This window comes from Leopardus geoffroyi, chromosome A2 (assembly GCF_018350155.1).
Source record: "Leopardus geoffroyi isolate Oge1 chromosome A2, O.geoffroyi_Oge1_pat1.0, whole genome shotgun sequence".
Lineage (NCBI taxonomy): Eukaryota > Metazoa > Chordata > Mammalia > Carnivora > Felidae > Leopardus > Leopardus geoffroyi.
This window is the reverse complement of record NC_059331.1, coordinates 37992865-38002942: the sequence shown is the minus strand read 5'-3', so window position 1 is coordinate 38002942 and position 10078 is coordinate 37992865. Positions and strand designations below refer to the sequence as shown.

At 41.4% G+C, this 10078-nt stretch overlaps 1 long non-coding RNA gene across 1 annotated transcript; it reads right to left on the bottom strand.

Annotated features, from left to right (window-relative positions):
• Window positions 1-5123: 5123 nt before the first annotated feature.
• On the bottom strand, window positions 5124-7643 carry LOC123607594. Its single transcript, XR_006716793.1, has 2 exons — window positions 6899-7643; window positions 5124-6192 (listed from the first exon to the last, which is right to left on the bottom strand). It is a non-coding gene; the product is annotated as an uncharacterized LOC123607594 (long non-coding RNA).
• Window positions 7644-10078: the final 2435 nt, after the last annotated feature.

Genomic DNA, 10078 nt, shown 5'->3' with positions numbered 1-10078 from the left:
CAGAACCAGAAAGGAAGGGGTGTGGAGGACTGGGGAAAGATTGCCGTCAGTTCCCAAAAGTCATGTATTCCGCAGTATAAGGATAGCACCCTGTAAATCATTTTGTAGCAACTTCTTCCTATATCACTTAGAAATCTTTGCACGTTTAAGTAATTGAAACTCAGATGAGGCTAAATAAATAAGGCATTTTGAGGGGGAGGGGGTCCAAATAACCAGAAACTCAGAAGTGACGCTAGCTTCAGGTGAGGTCTGATCCAGATGTCATCATACCCTACTCTTCTGTCAGCTCTCCTGTCTTCCATATGATGATATCATCTTCAGGTGAGCCTCCACTCTTGGCAGCAACAAGGTCTGCAAACAGTGAAGTCAGGTCTCATGGGCCCAATAGGGTCATAGGCTCGTCCTTTTAGCAAATACTCTGTCCTAGCAAAAATATATTCTGACCGGCATAAGCATTCCCCAAGACCAGGAACACTTTCACCCAAACCATGTGGCTGTGAATGAGAGGGGTAAAATGTAGGAGCTGTAGCCAAAAGGAGAAACGCAACCAACCAAAATCTAATACGCTCCCCTTGTATAATGGAGTCTCAATTGGAGTTAATCCCTCGCAGGGCTGCCTTCCAACTCTCTTTTAAATGAAACAAAACCAAGAAGAAACGGAGTATGTATATTTTCCTATTTTTACACAAGGAATATATCATTGACACATGTTTGAGATACAGCAATGAATGATATAGCTAAAAAGAATTCCAAAAGAAAAAATTATTCTCCAATTTATCAAGTGTATCCACAAAGGAAGGACTTAACTCTGAATCAAGTACATTTCAAGGCTACTTCTCAAGCACATACTCCTAGAATTCCACTTTAGTTTCTATTTTTTTAGAGTCCAATTTTTTTTATGCGAACACAGGCCAGCATAAGTTTAAATATGATTGGCAACAAGAAAATCTAAATAAAACGTTTATTGTATTTTTCCTTTGTGTTTCCCAAAACGTTTCCCTTGCGTAAGCTTCTAATATCTATAACTGTAGATGTGTCATCATTACTTAGCTGGAATGTTTGCGTGATTAGAACCACATTAGGCAGTAAGCAAAAACACATGCCCGGGAGTCTAGTTATGAGATTTGTGCATGTTTTCTTTGAGTTGAAACAAAAGAATAATGACCAGCAGCATTCAGCAACTTAGCCTTGTCTCTATCCTATTAGGATCATAGTCCCAGGAGAGAGCTCTGGTTTTAAAAGCTATTTGCAAATGGAGAGTGACTTTTTTTATTGTAATTTTTCACAAAGCAGTTGCAGAATAGAGCAAAGGGGAAGTATGAAACGTCATGCCTTGAGGAAGTCCTTTTTTTCTGAAATGATTAGTGAATGACCAAAATGCTAAGGCTTTGTGTTTTTCATTTAGTAATGTAGGGAGATTTTTCCATTTGCAGCTTTCAGCTTATGGAGAAGGGTGTTTGGCATATTCAGATTGATGATGTACCTTGATTAGTTGGGATTATAGTAATGGTGGAAAATCATGCCATAGTTTATGTTTATCCCTAATAAAGTAACATGTATGTTATCTTATCCAAAGTCCATAAATCAAGTCTATTGAACTATAACCTCATTACGTCCCTCTATTCAATGGTGTTTCAATACATCTTACCAGAGAGAGTCCCCCAAAATTTTGACACGCTAGTTGGGACATCTGTTCATTTACTGAATGTTTATGGAGTCCTACCATGTACCGGGCACTGTTTGAGTCCCTGCAAAATGAGGAAATCAACACACTCTCTACCCTCACAGCAAAAATGTCAGGAGAGGGTCAAGGAATAATTACAAATTTGAAGAATATTTTCTTAAGTTTATGTATTTATTTTGAGAGAGAGAGAGAGAGAGCAAGTGAGTGGGGAAGAGGGAGACAAGGGGGAGAGAGAGAGAGAGAGAGAGAGAATGAACGAATATCCCAAGCGGGCTCCACTCCATTGGTGCAGAGCCCAATGTGGGGCTTAAATGCATGAACTATGAGATCACGACCTGAGCCGAAGGTGGATGCGTAACTGATTGAGCCATCCGGCTGCCCTGAAGAACATTTTAAAAGAGAATAATTAGTAAACAGACTATGAGAACACATGAAGGACAGATCTAAGGTAGGCAAGTAGGGCAAGTGGTCAGAGATAATGTCCCTGAGGAAGGGACTTTTGAGATCACACAGATGAGTCAGGATTAACTGGGTTTCAAATCTCCGAGTTAAGAGAGAGTAGGATTCAAGGCAAAGAACACATGCCAGAGTGTTCATCCCAGCGATGACTCTGTGGTGGTGCAACACATCCTGGAGGACCTTGACATCGAGGCTAAATGTTGGTATTTTATCTTACAGGCAATGGGAAGCCATTGTTGGATTTTAATTTGGGAGTGACACGACCAGATCTGAATATGTCATGATCGCGCAGGCTGCTGTAGAGGGAATGACTTTCAACACGTGCAGAGATTATAAATGTTTTCATTCTTTTCATTATAAGAATGTTTTCATTCTTGTTATGAAACTCTCTCTTTCTCCTCATTTGCCGCGATATGGCAACAAGGACTCCCGGCTTACTGCCTTCAATTATCAGATCAACAACAAGCAGATTCATTCCTACAACTGATTTCACCCAACTTTTACTTATTTATTTAAAAAATTTTTTTAACGTTTATTTATTATTGAGAGACAGAGAGACACAGAGTGTGAGAAGAGGGGAGGGGTAGAGAGAGGGGGAGACACAGAATCTGAAGCAGGCTCCAGGCTCTGAGCTGTCAGCCCAGAGCCCGGCGCGGAGCTCGGACTCACAAACTGTGAGATCATGACCTGAGCCGAAGTCGGACGCTTAACCGACTGAGCCACCCAGATGCCCCTATTTCACCCAACTTTTACATGGAATTATACAATTTTGGGTTTTATGTGCTTTTTTACCCCCCAGTGGGTAAGTAGTCTGGCAATGCCCAATGTAGGAATATATAAAGGTTTTACTTGTGGAAGTTCTTTTGGAGCTGGCCAGAAGTAAGGCCGGTCAATTGGCGGCCTTGAAAATCAGTCCCAATGGGGACACCTGGGTGACTCAATCGGCTCAGGTCAAGGTCTCATGGTTGGTGAGTTTGAGCCCCGTAGAGGCTGCTTCAGACCCTCTGTCCCCCTTGCTCTCTGCCCTCCCCCACTCATGCAGGCAACCTCTTTCTCTCAAAAATAAGCAAACATTAAAAATCAGTCTGACTAAACTACCTTCTTGTAATTATGACCCCCCCACCCCATATAACCCCCTAAGATTTTAGTCCTAGCACATAGGAAATTATTGAACGACTCATTTCCCAGCTGTACCTTTTAAGAAGTCTATGCTACTCGGTGTAAGCCAGTATGAGAGAGGTTATATTCCTATAGCAACAGACAGAAGAATGTATATCCCAGAAGGATAGAAATGTTCCTCTTCTCTCGTTAATTCTGTTCTTTGGGTCATTAACAGAAAATCAAATATATTTGGTGTGATTATACAGGAGAAACAGAGCTTCCCGCTTTCCGGTGAACGGGTTTCGCAGGATGCAAGGCCCTCCCTGCTTTGGCCGGCCAGGCGCCACACAGCCAGATTCAGGCCCACCTCTGCTGCTGCAAGTGACATTTAATATGCATTCGATAGCCTAACAAACCTAGAATTCCCTCACATTCAACTGTCCTGTCATTCCTTTCAAGTTCTCTCTTTATTTCCTTCTAACGGGCACATTCCTAACCGTCCCCTCGGGTAATTTTTTTTTTTTTTCCAACCAGGTGGAGGTGTAAATAAACTGAGTTTTTGCTGTCTTAGATATTCCCAACCATAGCTCCCTATCACCAAGCCCTTCTAAGGGTGTTGAGGTACATGTTAAATAATATTTCAAAAATCCCGTTTCTGACCTTTGAACTAGCTTTGGACTGACATGTTCCAAGGCAACCCAAACAGGCCACCTGCAGCAACTGCCTCCCCAACCCCTGCCTCCAAATTCTGCCTGCACATACTCAGCGAGACAGTGGATTCTAGAGTTTGGCCCAGCCCTCTTGATAATGGATCTACGTGAGCTGCGCAGCTGATCAGATTTTAGGACTGCAAGGTCAGATCCGAGCAAGGGCCTTAGTGAACGATGGTGAACGTTTCCTTGCTGTGGTCACCCCTTATGTGAGCGTCAATGGGACTTCAAAGGAAAGGGAGAGGCCAGCCTCCCAGGAATTGAGCCACTACCCCTCTCAGCTCGCCTCCTTTCGCTGCAATCCGTACAAATCCTGGGGGTTCATCAGTGTTCTGAACTCAAAACGAGGTATTTTTGTCCCGCGGTCGTTAACAACCACTGAGAGAAAGAGAGGCCCTCCATTCTTTTTATGTTTTCTTGTGTCATCAACAGGTCTTTGAAAGAGACAATATTCGATTAATTTTCTCTCTTTTTTAAACATTAAACGTTTTGGTAGTTTAAATGGGTTTACTCAATTCCAGGCCATGGGTAGTTAGGGCGTCAGCAGTGCCCCCAACCTAATGTCATTAAATGTTCAACAACGACTTTAAAATAAGTAGCTTTTTGGAAGTTATGTCTTTGAAGTTTCATTAATTAGTCATATCATTGGAAATGTATGGCTAAAGTAAATTACAGTGTTTAAAATATCTACTCTTTCAATGTGAAAAATGAAAGGATCCTGCTACCTTGTCTTTATACTAATGAAGATATTATTAATTGGTTTAGCAAAAACATAGATCTAACCATAATGTGCAACAGTTATTAAAGATAATTAACTACAGATCATTGGTTTGAAACATCTAGTCCAAAATGATTTCTGAAGGGCACATTATTCTACGAGATAAAATAATTAAATTTCTAACTGCTGCATGAGACAACTGTGGCATATCTAGCGTTTTAATTTCTTTTGTTCTATTCTCAGGGTACTCTTACTGTTTTAGGTTTTGAAAAAGCTACCCGTGTTTCACAGTGAATTCTCTGTTCAGCATGTTTTGCCGAAATCTTTCATGTCTATGGAAAAATTATGATTGAAAGAAAAGGATTACAATGACACGAGACCTAATAAAAAGCCCACATAAATTCAGCCTCTTTTTCCTGGAGAGGGGAGCGTGGTAAATCAGACAAATCGAAAACTAAACAAGTTACTTTAATGAAATACCTTTCACACACATCTCTCACGCAATGTATTTTCAAACACGGAAAGCCTCACATGTGCCAAACAAACAGGGGAAAAGTAGAAGTGTGAACAAATGCCAGGTACTTGTGGATGAATGAATAATGTAATTATGTGCATACCCATCAAATCAAATGAAACAATTACAGTAAAAACAATTGAGGCACTACAGCAGAAGACTGTTTAGGAAAAGCTGTAAGACGGGAGGCAGAAAAAATTCTGACCATATTTCTAAAAATTGTTTTACTTGGGATTTCCTACTTGAAAAAACAGTTAAATTAAAGGGGAAAATTAAGACTCAGATGTCAATAACCACAGTTTTAGGAATCCTCAACAAAATTATGACCATGATGATCAACAATGCTAGCACATTAGAATGTTCATTGGTGATAATATTCAAAATGAGACCTGAAGTCCGTATTAGCCTCAAAGTCAGATATTCAAATTTTTAAATATTTATCGTACCGTCTTGTGACCAGGAACTTGCTTTGTGTAAAAACCAACAGTGAAAAATAATAGCGATGCGCTTTCTTTGAAGAAGCAATTCAAATTTATATTAAGTCTAAATTCATAAATCCTGCCATAATTCGTGGGAAGCCTTGTAAGGGCAATGTGTTCGGAGTCCCAGCTCAAGGCTTTGGCATGAATTATTATTTTTAGAAATATTATTAATATCTTTAATCCAGTAAGTGTAGTCTTGGTAAAATAGGATTAAAAAACAAAAATAAAGGCATTTCTTGCTAGGACTCAAGCATAAAGACACGACTGATGAGAAAATTTTGAACTTACAAAGTTTACACTGATGTTGATTCCAGATACTTGGAAAGAACACAACCAAAATATTTAACGCATGCCTTTTTTTTTTTTTTGTCTCACATACAAAAAAAGTAGACATTCCTAAAAAAAAAAAAAAAAAAAAAAAAAAAAAAAGTAAAATAGGTTTGGAGACTAAGAGTGAGTAAAAGTCATTACAACCTCCTCCTTACTATGGTTCCATGTTTCTGAAGAGGTGTATTTGGTGCTCCCTAAAAAGAAAGAAAAAAATGTTCTTTGGTCAAAGGTTTAAGAATACAGCATGCTGTATGGCCCTTTTACAGATATGCAGGGCTCAGAAGCAAAACCAAAGGTTCTGAAAAGTCCCGTAATCAGGCTGTTCACTTAACCTAGCTCTCAGATGCTGATGTTCCTAGAACACTGATTCCCAGGGAATTAGTAGTCCGTACAGCTTTTAGGGAGACTCTGCTTTAAGGTACCTTGAGAAATAAGTTTGGCCTGATTTTTCAGGGCCCCCAAAGTCCCTTTCCATAGCCCTCTGGTGTCACTCTCTGTCATCTTCAGCCACCTACTATATCTTTTCTTCTCATTAAAACCATTTGTAGGGCTTCTGTGAGATATTTGCAACTTAGTGAGAATTTAAGTTGCCTCCTAGCCTTTCCTAGGAATATATTTACCTTTAAATTTTTTTTTTCAACGTTTATTTATTTTTGGGACAGAGAGAGACAGAGCATGAACGGGGGAGGGGCAGAGAGAGAGGGAGACACAGAATTGGAAACAGGCTCCAGGCTCTGAGCCATCAGTCCAGAGCCCGACGCGGGGCTCGAACTCACGGACTGTGAGATGGTGACCTGGTTGAAGTCGGACGCTTAACTGACTGCGCCACCCAGGCGCCCCCTACCTTTAAACGTAGTATTCTAATTACAGAATAAAAGGTTTTACAAATAAGAGATTTACCTGGCATTGTCGAGGTTGGGGGTGTGGGCAAAGGGGGTTTTTAAGTCTTCCTGAGTGTAACACACAAGTAACTGCTTATTACATACAGGAGGAGGCAGATGCTTAGATGAACAATGGGGTTGGCCAAGGGCATGTGACCAATACCATCCAAAGCTGAGGCTTAAACAAACCTGTGTCCTCTTATTGTCAAATTCAGGGCTGTGTTCTCTAATAGTTTTGTACACACATGTAGAGGTAAGTAAGCCAAGTATCCTAAATATGACCGCAAGAGCGAAACTCACAGCTCCCAAGCTGCACTTAGCATACGGATGTACTTGTTTTTTCTCCTCAGTGTTAAAGTTAAAAAATAATTAGTTGGCAACAATTGAAATTCAGGAGATTCCATACAAAGAGTTCTGTCTTCCTCTGAGAAAAGAGAGGACCTCGTAATATCGGACCCCCTGGATGGAGTGGTCAAGGTCATCAGGTGACCTTTCTCTATCTATTGAGCCATCATTCCCACCACTTTTTAAAGCTGTCCTTGACATTGAATGTTGGTTGCCATTTACTGCCTCTCATTGTCGATTAACTGCTATCAGACTTGCTTCCCTCCTTTGGATTTCCTACTTGCATTTTAGGGCTTCTTCTAGTTTCAATTCCTGGTCTCAAGAGTCGTACACATCTGACCCATTGTGGTTTTTTTCTTCCTGAAAATCTTCTTCATTTCCTCTTCAATGCCCTGAGGGGCAGCATTTTAAGCTGATGGCCAGAATGTTGCCCGGAGATAAATAACTGGAACCTGACCTCACTCAACATTCTGAAGTGAGTGTAGGGCTCACCTACTGTTTTGGGTGACCCTGCTTAAAGCCTTTGGCTATCCCAAATCCAACCACACGAGCTTGCCTATCTCTACCACCACCACTGGAGAAGATAGATATGTGCTGTTCACGTTGCGTGGCTTTGGAAAGCAGTGGTATTTTTAACTAGTATCTCGACAACGATTTGGTCAGAAGACTGTCTTCCTCTTTATATTTGACACCAAATAATTACGACAATAGCTCAGGGATTCATGACAGTTAAGAAGTGCAGATGTTTTGGGGCGCCTGGGTGGCTCGGTCGGTTAAGCGTCCGACTTCGGCTCAGGTCATGATCTCATGGTCCGTGAGTTCAAGCCCCGCATCGGGCTCTGTGCTGACAGCTCAGAGCCTGGAGCCTGTTTCCGATTCTGTGTCTCCCTCTCTCTCTGCCCCTCCCCTGTTCATGCTCTGTCTCTCTCTGTCTCAAAAATAAATAAATATTTAAAAAAATTAAAAAAAAAAAGAAGTACAGATGTTTTTCTCCTTCACTGGATTTCACTTGGTACAGCCTAAGGAATGTGTGATGTATGTTTTCAAGTACGAAAGCAGAACTTTCCATGGGCCGTATAGCTGTGTTTGAGGGCTCACCAGCAAGTTGCGAATTTTATCAAGAAAGACGGCTTTCTCGTAAGTCCGTTTTTTAAAGTTTATTTATTAATTTTTGAAAGAGAGAGAGAAAGCACACAAGCAGGGAAGAGGCAGAGAGAAAGGGAAGGAGAGAATCCCAAGCAGGCTCTGCATGGTCGGCGTGGAGCCCGACATAAGGCTTGATCTCACGAATCGTGAGATCATGACCTGAGCCAAAATTAAGAGATGGACCCTTAACCGATTGAGCCACCCAGACCCCAAGTCTATTTTTGAAAATCAGAAAAACGAGCAGTCGACACAGGCATCACTACCAGGCCTATAATTGCAGCCTGAGCTCTGAAGTCTGAGCTGGGTTTTTTCGGCCTCCTCTTGTGAGCGTCAGCCGTTCACACGCCTGTCCTCCTCTGTTGCTGCGGGAGTGAGCTAAGGGGAGGTTATGGATGTGCTGCAATCAGATGGAGAGGTGGAGCCATCTGCTCTATCTTCCCAAGTTATTGTTGGCTCGGTGGCTGCCGCTTTGGTTTGGGTCTTTTAACAGTTCATTTAACTGAGGAGGAGGGAGTGGATTCAGAATAGGAAGCCTTTGGTATTGGTGATGTTTCATTGCAGATTTTCTGCTCTTTCTAACTGGCCCTTTCTAATCCCTTCTCTTCTCTCCTGCCTCAAACCGGCTCTTTTTTTTTTTTTTTTTTCTTCTTCTTTTTTATTCCCCTTTCTCTCTCTTTCTCTCTTTTTTCCTTTCTTTCCTGGCAAGAAAATGCTACTCCTGGATGGTTTCTGAGTCAGTTCTTCCCAGCACTGACCCCAACATATTCACCACCAGCAATCACTTACTCATGATACTTAAAATGCTTGGTACAAAGTGTCTTCTGGGATATTCTTGTTGCTTTTGAGTCGCGTCCAATAATATGGGTTCTTACTCAACAGTACCATAAGTGTGTCCTGTTAACATAGGTGTTCTACAGTTTTGTTTTGTTTTTAAGATGAGCGTTATTTCTATTGAATAATGGCTTCTATGTTGGGTGAAGGAAAGGTTAGGTGGAACCTTTTACGTTTCAGTCCTCATGATTTGTCTTTCCCTTAAATGTATTCTCCATCTCATTCCCATATAAGGCACTTCACCTCCAGGAAAATAATAATTACGCTCAAATGAGACCATAGTGACTTCAAACTGCTCTGAATATCACCTTACTTTTTAAGTGTGCAAAGGGATCCCTATAGAAAGAAATATTTGGGGGTGTCTGGATGGCTCAGGTCACGATCTCTTGGGTCATGAGATTGAGCCCCATGTTAGGCTCTGTGCTGACAGCATGGGGCCTGCTTGGGATTCTCTCTCTCTCTTTCTCCCCCTCTGCCCCTCTCTCCTATTCATAGTCTCTCTCAAAAAAAAAAAAAAAAAAGACAAAAACAAAAACAAGTAAATTATGGCACAGGACATCATGTTTTTTGTTTTTTGTTTTCCTTCTTAGCTATAGCTTTCCCCCACCGAGGTCAAATGCAGACTCACACTCCTCCTCACCTCCAGAAACTTCCCCAGGGAAAGGCAACAGACTGACACATATTGGAGAGAAGGGACCCCTCTGTCACTCTGGTGCTTTTTGATAGTGGTTCTGGTATGTTGACTCTCAGCCCCACAGTTCATCATGTGTGGACAGAAACCATGTCTAGAAGGTCTATAGTGAGGGCTCAACAACTGTTTCCTAATAGTCCAAGTTATTTCACGGCACGTGAGTGATGTCTGCTGCCACGTGGAGGA